Source organism: Nicotiana tabacum, chromosome 7 (genome assembly GCF_000715075.1).
Source record: "Nicotiana tabacum cultivar K326 chromosome 7, ASM71507v2, whole genome shotgun sequence".
NCBI lineage: Eukaryota > Viridiplantae > Streptophyta > Magnoliopsida > Solanales > Solanaceae > Nicotiana > Nicotiana tabacum.
In genome coordinates, this window is record NC_134086.1 from 20,834,389 (window position 1) to 20,850,954 (window position 16,566).

At 41.3% G+C, this 16,566-nt stretch overlaps 1 protein-coding gene across 1 annotated transcript in view; it reads right to left on the reverse strand.

The window, feature by feature from the left end:
• The window catches only part of LOC142162013 (uncharacterized), a 50,052-nt gene that overhangs the window by 31,241 nt on the left and 2,245 nt on the right, over window positions 1-16,566 (reverse strand). The window lies entirely within an intron of this gene.

Here is a 16,566-nt window from a genome sequence, read left to right on the forward strand (position 1 = left end):
CTACAACTAGCAAGTGTCAAGGTTCAGATCCAAAGTCTGTATGAAGCACCATTCAAGACTCAAGACCAAGTTTCAGAAGACTTAAGAGATAGGAATCCTTGTAACTAGTAGCTGATAGGCTTAGTTAGTCTTTTTCAGTTTTCATTTTTGTTGTAATGACAGGACCGCGGACCGGAACCTCAACGGAACGGCACCTCGATCGGCTCTTCACCTCGGTACACTTCACTATCTCTCTCATTCCCGAACTACACGTGGCCTGATTCCTGTATAACCAAGGATATGTAGGCAGCTCAGATACCAGGGCTCGGTCACATTCCCTCCCTTTCCTGAAGTGTAGTCCGTCCAAGTAATGGTCGGGTCAAAAACACGGCTAGTCGTTCTTTGTCGGAAAACTCTTCGTGTTTCCAGTCAAAGAGGGGCAGCTGTAAGCACGTGATTTTTGACCCTCCCCGAGAATTTTCACATTTTTAGTGTGAATATGTGAAATTGGGTCTAGAATAGCTATTTTAACTATTTTTACTTTATTTCAAAGAAAAAAGAAATTTCAAAAAATATATATATAAATTTTAGTTTATGTATCTCTCATAAACTTGAAAAATACAAAAATTGCACTTTATTTTTGTACTTAATATAATTTCGAAAATTACAAAAAATAAATAAATAAAACATAGTTCTATTAAGGTTTTATAGTCATTTTAACTTTGAAAAATACAAAAAATATTACCTCATATTTTATCTTAATATTTAAAACGAAAATTACAAAAAAAATAGTTTTATTAATATTTTGTAGCTATTTTAAACCTTGAAAATATTTAAAAAAAATATAGTTTTGTTTAAATACTAGTCTTATTTTTGGTAGTTATTTTGCTTACATAGGACTAGTTAAGCAACGTGTTCCTATTTCTCGGGTCCGAGCAAAAGAATAATATTCGGGTTTAAACTACCCGGTTTTAGGCCTAATTTTCGGACCTAGCCCGTAATAAACCGTGTCCAGGACACATGGGGAACCCCACCACGCGTGGGGGACATAAGTCTCGAACCCCACCACGCGTGGGGCTCATTTTTCTGGACAAATGGGCTAATATACACGGACAGAAAAATGGAAAAGAGAGGGGACTTTTGAATTTTTGGAGGAAAAAGTACTGCTCACTCATCTTCTCCAAAGGTGGAGAAGACCGAAAACCCTAGGAACAAAAACAGACCCTTCCCGTCGTCCAAAAACCACCATCCCATCACAACCACCACCTCCGTCAACGACCCACCAGCAGTCGACCATCCTCCTGTCCAAACTCCCTTCGTCGACCACCAACGACGCCCAGCTCCATCACACCCGTCGCAACCCAAAAACCAGTCGCGACGCCACTCCCTCACGTCCGAACGACCATCGCTTCCTTCCTCCATTAAATCCGGCGAGTACTGCTGCTTCGCTTTCGTCGTCACTGCCCCCAGCTTCACTCCCTCATCGTCAAACAACCTATCCTCCCCAGCCAACAAGCTCTACTGCTCGTCGACCCTACTGCTGTCACCATTGTTGCGCTATTCGAGCAGCAGCCACTGCTGCTGTTGTTCGTGTTCATCACTGCCCGTCGACGCTACATCCAAACCACCAGCCCATGGCCATTTCTTCTCCTTCGTCGTAACCAAAAAAAAACTAGTCCGACGATCCTCCATTGAATCCGGCCCTCGCTGCTGTTCCGTTCAGCTCCCCCACGCCCAAATGACCGCCTGGAAAAGTCAGTTGTAGCCATGACTCATTGTTAGTCCGTTCGTGTTCGAGTTTCTGGCGCGAGCTATTCCGTCCGAGCTTTGATAACCTTTTCTATGGTTTCCCGGTCGCGGTTATTCGTTGAAGTCGATGTTGAGGTTTGGTCCATGGCTCTATCTGTCTCTGTCTGTCCAGGTTAGTAAACTTCAAGCATTAGACGAGGAAATGTTACGGAATGTTCAAAAAATGCAATATAGAAATTGGTATGATAATTTTCTGCTTATGTTTTCATCGTATGCATTTTTGCTCATTTTGCGTTATGTTATTATTGTTTACTTGATGTCATTTGATTTAGTTGTATTAGTAGTCCTAAGACACAGTTTGACGTCGATTCGCTCGGCCCTTCATTGTCTTAGTTTATTTGGACAAAATTAGTATTAGTACCTGTTGTTACTACGCCTGAAACACTCATTCGCTTAAACTTCTTTTATTAAATCTTGACAAGTTATGAGATTGTATTTGTAAAGAAGCTGTAAGGTTTAGTATGGTTAAAGACGTAAAAATGGCATCCCTTTAAAAATATAAAAAATAAAAAAAAAATAATAAAAAATAATAATAATAAAAAAAATAAAATGAGACGAGCCTCGCCAAATAAAAGGGACAAATTGCGGGGCCCTCACAGAATATATGTATTAAATACTTAGATTCCGGGATGGGTCGTTTAGCAAATTTCACGGCCCTACCCAAAATAATAATGCGCTAGTTGCTTTAGGCGCGCCTTTAATAATGTTATCTCCCTAAACTCGGGTGCACATTTATGTGACCCAAATCCAAATCTCAACGGAGTCGAAATATGTCTCTAGTCACGGGCGCATTGATTGTGGCGTGGCCCGGGATGCATTTCCATGACGTTGCTAATTCTTTAAAAAAATAAGAATGAGATGAGCCTCGCCGAATAAAAAATACAAATTGCGGGGCCCTCAGTAAATACTTGTTTAAAATTACTTGGAATTCAGGAGGGTCGATTAGCGAATTTCACGGCCTCCGCAAAATAATAACGCGATAGTCGCTTTAGGCGCGTCTTTAATAATTTAATTTTAATTTTCCTAAACTCGGATGTGCATTTCATGCGACCCAAATCCAAATCCTAAAACATCAAATAAAATATGTTTCGGATTGTGGGTGCATTTCATGTGACACAGTCCAAAGATATATTTTAAGCGATGTTCACATTCTTGTAATAATAATAATTAATAAAGCGGTTAAAAGATAAAATTTGCACATGGTTCATAATTGTATTAAAAATCAGATAAATAAGCCGAATATAACAGTTGAGCGACCGTGCTAGAACCACGGAACTCGGGAATGCCTAACACCTTCTCCCGGGTTAACAGGATTCCTTATCCGGATTTCTGGTACGCAGACTGTAATATAGAGTCATTCTTTTCCTCGATTCGGGATTAAAATTGGTGACTTGGGACACCCTAAATCTCCCAAGTGGCGACTCTGAAATAATTAAACCAATCCCGTTTCGATTGTCCTTTAATTGGAAAAAACTCCCCCTGCGCCCCCCGGGCGCGGAAAAAGGAGGTGTGACACTTGGGACACCCTAAATCTCCCAAGTGGCGACTCTGAAAGAAATAAATAAATCCCGTTCCGATTGTCCTTTAATTGGAAGAAACTCCCTTGGCCCCTCGCGGGTGCGGAAAAAGGAGGTGTGACAGCTCTGGCGACTCTGCTGGGGACAAGACCCAGAACCACTGGTTCAGGGTTAGAAATTCGAGCTTAGATAAATTGTTATATTTGGTTTTATCTGATTTTTACATGTTTGAGCCTGATGTGCTAAATGCTGCTTTTACCGCTTTGATATTACGTGAACTGTATATAAACTGTGCTGAAACCCCTATCCTTATGAGTCTTCTAAATCATGAAGAAGGGCGTACTTCGTACGACTTCTTTTCTGTGTAGTGTCAAATCCCAATTTAGAACGAGGTTCGGATAAGTTACTAAGCCGGTGAAGCTTCTGTATTCCCGGTACGCTGCCCCCCTCGGCTCGAGCTGTCCGCTCGGGTAAGCCAGGTCTAGAAAAAACACCCAGGTTTTGAACCTAGAATAACTCAGCTTCATGCCGGATCCCTAGTAGGAACGTTTATTTGCATCATGTGCATTTGACTTAGGGGACTCAACACAGGGGTTGGGTCCGTCTAGGACAAGCAACCTGAAAATAATAGACCATCTTTTGGCATCCTATGTGCTACATGTTGTATTTATTCAAGGGTGAATGGGTCATTTGGCGGACCAATGATATTTGCGGACAAATGACACTCCTTATCATGCTGATCACGTTAAATAAGAAAGTTGCACGATTTTTTAGATAAGCATGCTATTATGTTAATTAAGCACATGGGGAACATTGTGGAATTCAAGAAGCCTTGGTATTCCATATGTCCCCCATGCTTCATTTTTGGGAAAACCACATGGGGAACATTTGTGGAATCCAAGAAGTCTTGGAATTCCCTATGTCCCCCACGCTTCATTTTTGGGAAAATGCACATGGGGAACATTTGCGAAATACAAGATGTCTTGGAAATCCTTATGTTTTCCATGCCACATTTTTGAAAAATAATAATAAATATAAAAAAATACATAAAAAAAAAGCATGAAAATTCAAAAGATTTTGTATGTTTTCATCATTTTCCACAGATTAAAAAAAATCGTGAAAAAAGAGGAGAAAATAACAGTGTAGAGATATAACTATTTATTTTTAGAAAAAAAATCAATATCCAAGTAGTGTTGAAACTCTGCCGAAATTTGACAAATAATATGTCAAATTTGATTTTTGTCATAAAGAAGTCGGGTGACGCTGTTTTGTCAAAACATAGCCGAATATTCCCGACAGGGACGCCGGAAGGCTGACTTTGCATAAATAGCCACCTTCAGGTCATTTTTTAAGATTTGGGCCAGTTGACCCACACAGCCTTAAAAATCTTTGTCCCCGAGGCGTTGAAAGGCCGTGTTTGCAATATTGACTTTTCTAATTCGAAAAACGATAAAAAGAGTCATAAATAAGTCGGGTGATGTTGTTTTGTCATAAATAGCCGAATGTTCCCGAAAGGGACGCCGGAAGGCTGACTTTGCATAAACAGCCACCTTTTGGGTCATGTTTAGGATTTTTGGTCTAGTTGACCCACACAGCCTTATAAATCTTCATCCCCGAGGCGCTGAAGGGCCGTGTTTGCAACACCAGTTTCTTTCGTAGTTTGAAAAGAAGAAAAAAAAACAAAGAGTCAGCGGTCAGGTGAATACCGTTTGAATTTTGTCATGATAAGCCAAGCCATATTCGGCCGCGTCTTAAACCGTTCTTGCCGAAATAAGCCTTAGAATATCTTTCAGTTGTCGAAAGGCTATTTTCGTAAAAGAACGGACAAGTTTGTAAAGTGTCAAAATAATCCTCCCTGGCCTCAAAATTCATGTGAGATTTGGAAGGGGCCACATTTGCAAAAAATAACCGTCTGGTTGCATTTGGAAAACGTGGAAAGGAACTAGCCGTTTGCTTTTGAGTTTGTAATTCTTTGAGTAGAGTATGCGAGTTATTTGATTTTCGAGGCCGTTTGTTGTCTCTTGTCAAAAGTCTGTTAGTATGGTTAGTTTTTAAACTTTTGCAAGCAAGTTTGTTTTAATTTGAAAGTTGGAAATTCCCAAAAAAAATGTGTGTTTATTATTGTTTATCTTTTATTGGTTCGAACTACGCAAGGTCTGATTCATGCGGGGTCATGATACGTAGGCAATCTCCATAAGATTCGACCACAACAAAAAGAAAAGCAAAAAAAATGAAAAAAGAGAATGAAAAAAAAGAATGAAAAAGAAAAAGAAAAAAAAAGAAATGAAAAAAGGAAAAAATGAATGAAAAAAAATCGAAAAAAAAAGAAAAAGAAAAAAAAAGATGTTGTCAATAATGAGGACCGACTGAGTCCATTCTAACTGTTTTGTTTTGAATCACAAAGAAAGAAGGTGGTTGGTTTGTGGTAAGCCGGAAATACAAGATCCAAAGGCACGCTTTGCGGGGATCAGACGTTATGACAGAAGCATTCGAGTCCTATTGGGAACTTGTTGACTAAGGGTGATGATATTGAAGTTGGCAATGGTCTGGCAATACTGATGCAAAGCTCAGTGGCTAAGATGTCAGTTTCGCTAGAGTGGGAGGATGCTCTGTTCCTTGGTTACCAAGAAAGAAGCATTTGGTGGCTTATTTTGTTGTCATTTCTGTTGTCCGGATTATTAAGGTTGTAATTTGGATTTTGTCCTGTGTCAAACCTTCTTATCTTTCCATTTTGTCATAGCAGTTTGTTTTAAATTTTGTCCAGTTTGTGTTAGGATTTTATTCTGGTTGTTTTGTTTGTTTTATTATTCAAACCATTTCGTTGATAGTCTAATACAAAGCCGGTCTTTTGTTATTTCCAGTCGTCTTTTTGTTTAGTCCTTTTATCATTTCGTTCAATGCCGATTCTAGGGACATGACATGCGCACCCAGTTTGGGCCTAATCTTAAAAGTTAATCATAAAACCCTGGGAAGGTGATCAAAGCATTTAAAGGAAATAAGAACGGTTTGAGACTATTTGGATCCCGAGTCATGTGGAACTAGGGCAAGGAAAACACAAATAAAACCGTTAAAAGCAAGATTCGCCAAATTGGCAAGAGGGTCATTCATGATAATGAGAGTGTCGCCCAAAGGTGCTTTAGAAATGACAAAGGAAAAAGCAAATGTTTAACATAATTGTCAAGTCCAGCACCATCGGAAGAGACTATAAATCTATTGTTTAATTATGTTGTTTGCACTTGGAATGTCTTGAAGACTGGAATGACGAAGGCATTTTGTTCTGCTACCTAAACACTTTATCCTTCGCTACCCCTTTTGAGCCTTATTTATTTTCTTTCATACCCCTCGTTCGGAATCAGTAGCAACGAAGGAAAAAAAAGAGAAATAAAGAAAACAACAAAACGAGAAAAGGCGGGAAAAAAAAGAAAATAAAGAAAAGAGAAATGATAAAAAAACAAAGGAAAGTCAAATGAAAACAGAGGAGTTGGGAACTACGTTTAACCTGATTCCTCAAAGAGGATACGTAGGCGCTTCACGGCTCGGTCATAGTTTTGAAAAAATGAAAAAAAAATCAATTAAGATATCCCCAAGCAAGAAACTGGGGCAGAGGTTGCGTTCGTTGTAAATAAATCTGGTTCCGAAAGTTGTAATTAATAACCCAGAATCGATGCACTTTTGAGCCTTTAATACCCTTTCTTTCTAGCCCTATCCAAAACCCACATTACGGTCCAAAGAAAGACCTTCTGATCAGTCTTCAAAAGATGCCAAGTCAGACAAATGAAGAGTCTTACCGGCGAACATAACATTCTGTTCCACAGCAGAAAGGACTCTAATCTCCAACAGAAAGAGTCATGTCGGCAACACTCCAAATCCCCAGCTGGAAAGTGATACAAATGAGAGAGTCTTATCGGTGAAAACCTTCACAGGCACCATAAGGCGATGAAAGATGAGAGAAAAAAAATGAGAGAGACTTGATAGTGAAAACCTTTTGGGCACTACAAGTCGAATAAGATTGAGAATCGGATGGGGAATTGCCAATTGAAGATCTTGAAAGATGATTGACAGCGGAGGATAGGCCACATATGCATGTCATGACCATTAGAGTCGGTATCTGCATTTGATAGGTTTTTATAGTTTCTTTTGTTAAAGAGTCATCTTGTCCCTTTGTCCTTTTAGTCCGTTCCCTTTTATCTTTTTCCTTTCATAGAAAAAATTCCCCAATAGAGTCTGTTCGGTCAGAACAAGTGAGAAATGACTTCATAATCTTCCATCAACTTTCTAATTATGCAAGACCGAATCCGATTAGAACATCCAAATGGTCTAAGTCAGTAAGGAACAAGCGCGAGGCCAGTATCAATAAAGATATCCCCAGCAAAAGGGAATTAACCAAAGGATTGACGAGTGTCCAGAGGGATACCCTTGCCGAAATCAAAGGTTATAAACCTCAAGGCCAAGGCCCGTGAACAAAGCAAGGAGAGCAGTGAGCATGATTTGGGAAATTCATACTAGACTAAAAGGTCGGGGAAATGCCAGTTTCCGAGCTATGCCACAAAACAAGAGGGATATCCCCAGCAGAAAGGGATTATCCCCAGCAAATAATATCATCCCCAACAAGTAGTGGAGCGCAGAGCAAGGAAGAAGAAAGGGAAAACCATCCCAGTAGGAGTATCACAACCAACCACCATGTTTTAAACTAACAAATTTTGTTTGATTTAAAACAGGTAAAGGAAATGGCATTGATGCCAGAAATGCATGCACAAGGGATATTATCAAACTGGGGCAGAAAATTTTCCTTCCATTTAGAAAATTTTCTGGAAGTCAGGTACCCATTCGGGGAAGAATAAAGATAACGCCAGTCTCGAGGGAAGTGGTCTTAGAACCAGTGTTGCCCCCAACATAATAAGTTTCAATGAAGGAAGTTGTTCCCCAGCAAAGGGATGAAACTTGAGCTCAGAAAAAGCAAGAGGCCAGCCTCATTCCCAGCTGATAACATTTTACCCCCAATAGGTAAGTAAATAATTTCCCAACAGTGTTATCCCCAGCAGTTTCGAGGAGTCCAACACAAGTTTGGTGAGAATCGGTATCCTAAGCGGTTCCTTTCGGGGAAAGGCAAAACGAGTCTTAAGGGAGTTAGTCTTCAAAGGAAGAAGCTAACAATAATAATAAATAATAATAAAAAATATATATAAAAAAAAAGGGAAGTATAATAATAAAAAAAATAAAAAATAAAAGGGGAAGTAGTTTGCAGAGGAATGAAACATCCCACCCAAAAGGAAGTAGTTCTGGAAGGAGTAAGATAACATATTTACTCAGCAGAGTTATCTTCAGCAGAGTTATCCCCAGCGGATCATCGAGATGTAGAAGCATCTTCGATGGATTTTTCGACCAAATTTCAAGAAGGTCGGACAACCTATAATGGGGAAGGTAGAAAGAGAAAATTCATCCCAAGCTTCATCCGCCCTCGAACAGGATATGTCGGGTTCATCCGCCCTCGAACAGGATATGTCGGGTTCATCCGCCCTCGAACAGGATATGTCGGGTTCATCCGCCCTCGAACAGGATATGTCGGGTTCATCCGCCCTCGAACAGGATATGTCGGGTTCATCCGCCCTCGAACAGGATATGTCGGGTTCATCCGCCCTCGAACAGGATATGTCGGGTTCATCCGCCCTCGAACAGGATATGTCGGGTTCATCCGCCCTCGAACAGGATATGTCGGGTTCATCCGCCCTCGAACAGGATATGTCGGGTTCATCCGCCCTCGAACAGGATATGTCGGGTTCATCCGCCCTCGAACAGGATATGTCGGGTTCATCCGCCCTCGAACAGGATATGTCGGGTTCATCCGCCCTCGAACAGGATATGTCGGGTTCATCCGCCCTCGAACAGGATATGTCGGGTTCATCCGCCCTCGAACAGGATATGTCGGGTTCATCCGCCCTCGAACAGGATATGTCGGGTTCATCCGCCCTCGAACAGGATATGTCGGGTTCATCCGCCCTCGAACAGGATATGTCGGGTTCATCCGCCCTCGAACAGGATATGTCGGGTTCATCCGCCCTCGAACAGGATATGTCGGGTTCATCCGCCCTCGAACAGGATATGTCGGGTTCATCCGCCCTCGAACAGGATATGTCGGGTTCATCCGCCCTCGAACAGGATATGTCGGGTTCATCCGCCCTCGAACAGGATATGTCGGGTTCATCCGCCCTCGAACAGGATATGTCGGGTTCATCCGCCCTCGAACAGGATATGTCGGGTTCATCCGCCCTCGAACAGGATATGTCGGGTTCATCCGCCCTCGAACAGGATATGTCGGGTTCATCCGCCCTCGAACAGGATATGTCGGGTTCATCCGCCCTCGAACAGGATATGTCGGGTTCATCCGCCCTCGAACAGGATATGTCGGGTTCATCCGCCCTCGAACAGGATATGTCGGGTTCATCCGCCCTCGAACAGGATATGTCGGGTTCATCCGCCCTCGAACAGGATATGTCGGGTTCATCCGCCCTCGAACAGGATATGTCGGGTTCATCCGCCCTCGAACAGGATATGTCGGGTTCATCCGCCCTCGAACAGGATATGTCGGGTTCATCCGCCCTCGAATAGGATATGTCGGGTTCATCCGCCCTCCAACAGGATATGTCGGGTTCATCCGCCCTCCAACAGGATATGTCGGGTTCATCCGCCCTCCAACAGGATATGTCGGGTTCATCCGCCCTCCAACAGGATATGCTGGGTTCATCCGCCCTCGAACAGGATATGCTGGGTTCATCCGCCCTCGAATAGGATATGTCGGGTTCATCCGCCCTCAAATAGGATTTTATTTTCAAAGTTGTTGTTGAAGACTAGGCGCCCACCTGAATAACGAGAGGAATACTTTTTGTCTGTTCATTTCATATTCTAGGCGCCCACCTGTATAACAAGGGAATACATTTCATGTCTTTACCACTAGGCGCCCACCTGTATAACAAGGGAATACATTTCATGTCTTTACCACTAGGCGCCCACCTGTATAACAAGGGAATACATATCATGTCTTTACCACTAGGAGCCCACCTGTATAACAAGGGAATACATTTCATGTCTGTACCACTAGGCACCCACCTGTATAACAAGGGAATACATTTCATGTCTTTACCACTAGGCGCCCACCTGTATAACAAGGGAATACATTTCATGTCTTTACCACTAGGCGCCCACCTGTATAACAAGGGAATACATTTCATGTCTTTACTACTAGGCGCCCACCTGTATAACAAGGGAATACATTTCATGTCTTTACCACTAGGCGCCCACCTGTATAACAAGGGAATACATTTCATGTCCTTACCACTAGGCGCCCACCTGTATAACAAGGGAATACATTTCATGTCCTTACCACTAGGCGCCCACCTGTATAACAAGGGAATACATTTCATGTCTTTACCACTATGCGCCCACCTGTATAACAAGGGAATACATTTTATGTCTGTACCACTAGGCACCCACCTGTATAACAAGGGAATACATTTCATGTCTTTACCACTAGGCGCCCACCTGTATAACAAGGGAATACATTTCATGTCTTTACCACTAGGCGCCCACCTGTATAACAAGGGAATACATTTCATGTCTTTACCACTAGGCGCCCACCTGTATAACAAGGGAATACATTTCATGTCTTTACCACTAGGCGCCCACCTGTATAACAAGGGAATACATTTCATGTCCTTACCACTAGGCGCCCACCTGTATAACAAGGGAATACATTTCATGTCCTTACCACTAGGCGCCCACCTGTATAACAAGGGAATACATTTCATGTCCTTACCACTAGGCGCCCACCTGTATAACAAGGGAATACATTTCATGTCTTTACCACTAGGCGCCCACCTGTATAACAAGGGAATACATTTCATGTCTTTACCACTAGGCGCCCACCTGTATAACAAGGGAATACATTTCATGTCTTTACCACTAGGCGCCCACCTGTATAACAAGGGAATACATTTCATGTCTTTACTACTAGGCGCCCACCTGTATAACAAGGGAATACTTTTCATGTCTTAGTTTAAATAGGCGCCCACCTGTATAACGAGAGGAATATTTTCATGTCTTAGTTTAAATAGGCGCCCACCTGTATAACGAGAGGAATATTTTCAGTCTTAGTTTAAATAGGCGCCCACCTGTATAACGAGAGGAATAATTTTCAGTCTTAGTTTAAATAGGCACCCACCCGTATAATAAGAGGAATACTTTTCAGTCTTAGTTTAAATAGGCGCCCACCTGTATAATGAGAGGAATATTTTCATGTCTTAGTTTAAATAGGCGCCCACCTGTATAATGAGAGGAATAATTTTCATGTCTTAGTCTAAATAGGCGCCCACCTGTATAACGAGAGGAATATTTTCATGTCTTAGTTTAAATAGGCGCCCACCTGTATAATGAGAGGAATACTTTTCAGTCTTAGTTTAAACAGGCGCCCACCTGTACAACGAGAGGAATACTTTTTAGAGTTTACACTTCATGCCAGGCGCCCACCTGTATAACGAGAGGAATACTTTTCAGTCTTTACATTTCATATTTCAGGCGCCCACCTGTATAACAAGAGGAATACTTTTTAGTCTTATAATGCAGATTTTGGAAATCAGTAACCCCACCGGAAGGTAGAAGGTTACAACAGGATTCCCCAGTAGGAAATAATAAAAATCCCCAACACCGGGAAGCAGAAGGCTACAACAAAAATCCCCAGCATTCGACCAAGTTATAAATAGCAGAAGCTCGCCTCAAGAGTGCGAGTCAACAGTCTGAGATGGTCAACAAAAGCTGGTCACAAAAAAAACAAAAAAAAAAAAAGAAAAAATGAATCCAAAGTACGGAAGTGGAGAATAGATGTGGTCTGCTCAAGAACTAGCACCTACAACTAGCAAGTGTCAATGTTCTAATCCAAAGTCTGTATAAAGCACCATTCAAGACTCAAGATCAAGTTTCAGAAGACTTATAGATAGGAATCCTTGTAACTAGCAGCTGATAGGTTTAGTTAGTCTTTTTCAGTTTTCATTTTTGATGTAATGACAGGACCGCGGACCGGAACCTCAACGGAACGGCACCTCATTCGGCTCTTCATATCGGTACACTCTACCATCTCTCTCATTTCCGAACTACACGTGGCTTGATTCCTGTATAACCAAGGATATGTAGGCAGCTCAGATTCCAAGGCTCGGTCACATCCCTTTCCTTTCCTTAGTGTAGTCCCTCCAAATAATGGTCGGGTCAAAAACATGTCTAGTCGTTCTTTGTCGGAAAACTCTTCGTGTTTCCAGTTAAAGAGGGGCAGCTGTAGACATGTGATTTTTGACCCTCCCCGAGAATTTTCATATTTTTAGCGTGAATATTTGAAATTGGGTCTAATATAGCCATTTTAACTATTTTTACTTTATTTCGTCGTAAAAGAAAAATTACAAAAATATATATATAAATTTTAGTTTATGTATTTCTCATAAACTTGAAAAAAAAATACAAAAATTGTACTTTATTTTGGTACTTTATAAAAATTCGAAAATTACAAAAAATATAGTTCTATTAATGTTTTGTAGTCATTTTAATTCTGAAAAAATACAAAAAAAACATTACTTTATTTTTTATCTTTATATTAAAAAACGAAAATTACAAAAAAAGTTTTATTAATATTTTGTAGCTATTTTAATCTTGAAAAAATATTAAAAAAGATATAGTTTTGTTTTAAATATTAGTCTTATTTTGGTAGTTGTTTTGCTTACATAGGATTAGTTGAGCAATGTCGTGTTCTTATTCTCGGGTCCGGACAAAAGAATAATATTCGGGTTCAAACTACCCGTTTTTAGGCCTAATTTTCGGACCTAGCCCATAATAATCCGAGTCCACCACACATGGGGGACGCGCGTGGGGAACGCGGACGGAACACCGTACACGGGGAACCCCACCACGCGTGGGGGACACAAGTCTTGAACCCCACCACGCATGGGGGTCCATTTCCTTGGCAAAAGCTACAAAAGCACACAGATAGATTTAAAAAGGGGGGAGGGATTTGAAAAGAAGGAGGGAAAAAGGAACGAGGGAGGGGTCTGAAAACAGAAGTGAAAGAAGGATTCACCTTCTTCTTCATTAGGAGGGAACGGACAGATTTTTGGAGGAAAAAAACGTGCACTGTTGATCGTAAGAAAACCGAAAACCCTAACAAAACCCCACCCCAAAACCACCTGCTGAGCGAGCAAAACCCAGCAACCATCGTCGACCAGCTTTCCCCCCCCCCCCCCGACGCCTGAACCACTGAACTCCACCTTCTCTGCCATTGCTGTTTAGTCTTTCACAAGCAGCTGCTGCTGCGTTTCTTCGTCGTCGCTGCCCACACGACCACTCCTCCTCCTCCTAGCTCCATTCAAACAATTTTCCGGTGATCCTCCATTAAATCCGTCGAGCAGCAGCTGTTGCTGCTGCGTCGTCACTGCCCGTCGACCCTACGTCTAAACGCCATAACCATCGTCATCACCTTCTTCTTCGTTCAGCCCCGTCGACCCTACCGTTGCTCGTCGTTCGGGCAGCAGCTGTTGTTGCGTTGCCGAGCAGCTGTCGCTGCACTTCTTCGCCTTCGTCGCCAACGACCCCTTTCGCTTCATATTCACGTACCAGTTGCTGCGTCAAAAAGAAAAAAACAGCAGCAACCAACCCCTCGGGTCATTGACAGTCTTGGTCCGATCTTTCTGTTTTCCGGTGAGGTCGCTTTTGCTCGTCGAGGTCCGGTACATCGAGGTTGTTTTCCGAGGCGTCAAGGTCGGCCTACGGTTCGTCGCGTTTCAAGGATAACGCTGCCTCGCGGTTAGTTTTTTTTTTTTCAGATTTGTTTGAGGCATTGTTTGGCAGTTTCCCTCGTTTGCTTCAGTAGATTTTTTTTTAGTTGTTCCCTGCTCATATGTATATGGTTATTCACTTGTTTTGTTTTATATGAGCATATGGTTGGGATTCTGGCAAAAGATGCATAATTATGCCTAGTTTTCCTCTTTTTTTGTTTTGTTTAAGTTTTGTTTCTAGCCTTGTATTATTAGGGAACATCGAAGTTAGGTTATAGATTTATTTTTACGTGATTTTGCTCAATAGACGTAGTCTAGTGCCATGCTCTTAGGAGTTGCGTAAATATGGGCTTAAACCGTTGGTAGGAGTAATCCTTTGAAATCAGAATCCGAAGTGTCATTTTAGCAAATTCTATGGCCATCGCAAAAGTAGAAAATCGCAGTTGTCTTAAGTTTGCCCTTAAATAAATAAGAATGAGATGATCCTCGCCGAATAAAAATACAAATTGCGGGGCCCTCAGTGAATACTTGTTTTAAAATTACTTAGAATTCAGGAGGGCCGTTTAGCGAATTTCACGGCCTTCCCAAAATAATAACACGATAGTCTCTTTAGGTGCGTGTTTAATAATCTACTTTCTTAAACTTGGGTGTGCATTTCATGCGACCCAAATCCAAATCCCAAAACGTCAAATAAAACATGTTCCGGATTGTGGGTGCATTTCATGTGACGCAGTCCAAAGACATGTTTTAAGCGATGTTCACATTCTTAATAATAACAATTATGAAAACGGTAAAAAGTTAAAATTTGCACATAAGTTCATATTTGTATAAAATCAGATAATCAAGCCGAATATAACAGTTGAGCGACCGTGCTAGAACCACGGAACTCGGGAATGCCTAACACCTTCTCTCGGGTTAACAGAATTCCTTATCCAGATTTCTGATACGCAGACTGTAATATGGAGTCATTCTTTTCCTCGATTCGGGATTAAAATTGGTGACTTGGGACACCCTAAATCTCCCAAGTGGCGACTCTGAAAGAAAGAAATAAATCCCGTTCCGATTGTCTTTTAATTGGAAGAAACTCCCTTGGCCCCTCGCGGGTGCGGAAAAAGGAGGTGTGACATTGATGATTAACAAAGTATGACTAAATGTTCAAAGAACCAAGTCCTCAACGTAGCTGCTTAACTGCTCTGAAGAACCTGTTCTGAAGAACCTGCTTCTCAGGAGAAAGAATCAGCTCCTCCTGAGTGATACTTGTACGTCTATACAAGACAGTAACTTTATCTCAAGGTACCCAGGTCCGAGTTTGGTGGACGATGGCTACTATAAGTGATAAGGGTCGTTGCTCAAATAGATATGGATAATTCAGTCAGAGACTAAAGTCCCAAAACATGTCGAATCCTTGGAACAATAGGAGTCCTATCAAAGAGGAAGCTGACTTTGAATAGGACTCCTAGAAGATCTCAAGTCGTGTTTAAATAGGATTGACTTTGGACTTCTAAACTATCCTTTTGCACATCAGCTAAAGAGTCATAAGTTAGTTACTTGTGTTGAGTACTTGTATTGTATTCTTCCCAAGTCATTCTAGTGAATGTGTTTTAGGTAATTGGATTGTAATCAAGTGTCAAAAACAATCAGTGAATTGGAGTGAGTATTTTGCTTTACAAGTTAGAGTAATTTTTGAATCAAATAGGAGTTGCAGGAGTACTGGAGATTATTTAATTATGGTCCTGTAATTGATACATTTTGGCTCAGTGTTTTAGTGGAGTTGGAGCTGAAAATCCTACGTGGTAGGTCGTGGTTTTTGTACCTTTTGAGCCGCGTGATTTTCACGTAAAAATCGTTGTGTTTATTTTATTGCTTGTTTACTTTACGCTTAAGGAACACGGTAAAGAACCAAGTTCTTTAGTAATTCATACGGTTACTCAAACTAACAGGTAGGTTGTCTACATCATACCCCTTGAAGTACGGTTTTTTTTCGGATCCTGCGTGAACGCAGAATGCCTTGTGCACAGGCTGCCCTTTAGTCTATCAACTTCACCTATATTTGTCGAACATAATTGGTCCAAAGTCTGGATAAAGGAAGAATACCAGTACAAATGGACGACTAACTTAAAACTAATCAATTTACGAAGAATCCTCTAGCTACATTGGTTGTATAGCAGTCCAAAAGATGCATTGTAGTATGAACTTGAGATATATTTAACTATCCCCCAACAGATTGACAAGCAAATTGTGTTAGTTATCCGAGAGAAAGCAACAAACAATCATCAATGAGATGCTAATAACACATAATATTCATTGCTGAGACATACTGTAGTTGATATTTGAATCATTCACATACATAACCATACCCGTTTCTCGGCTGGGAAGCATCATGAGAGAAGCCATAACCAGAAAACATGATATCGTTATCATGAGTCTGGTCCCAAGTGCCGGTAATTATATTTGCG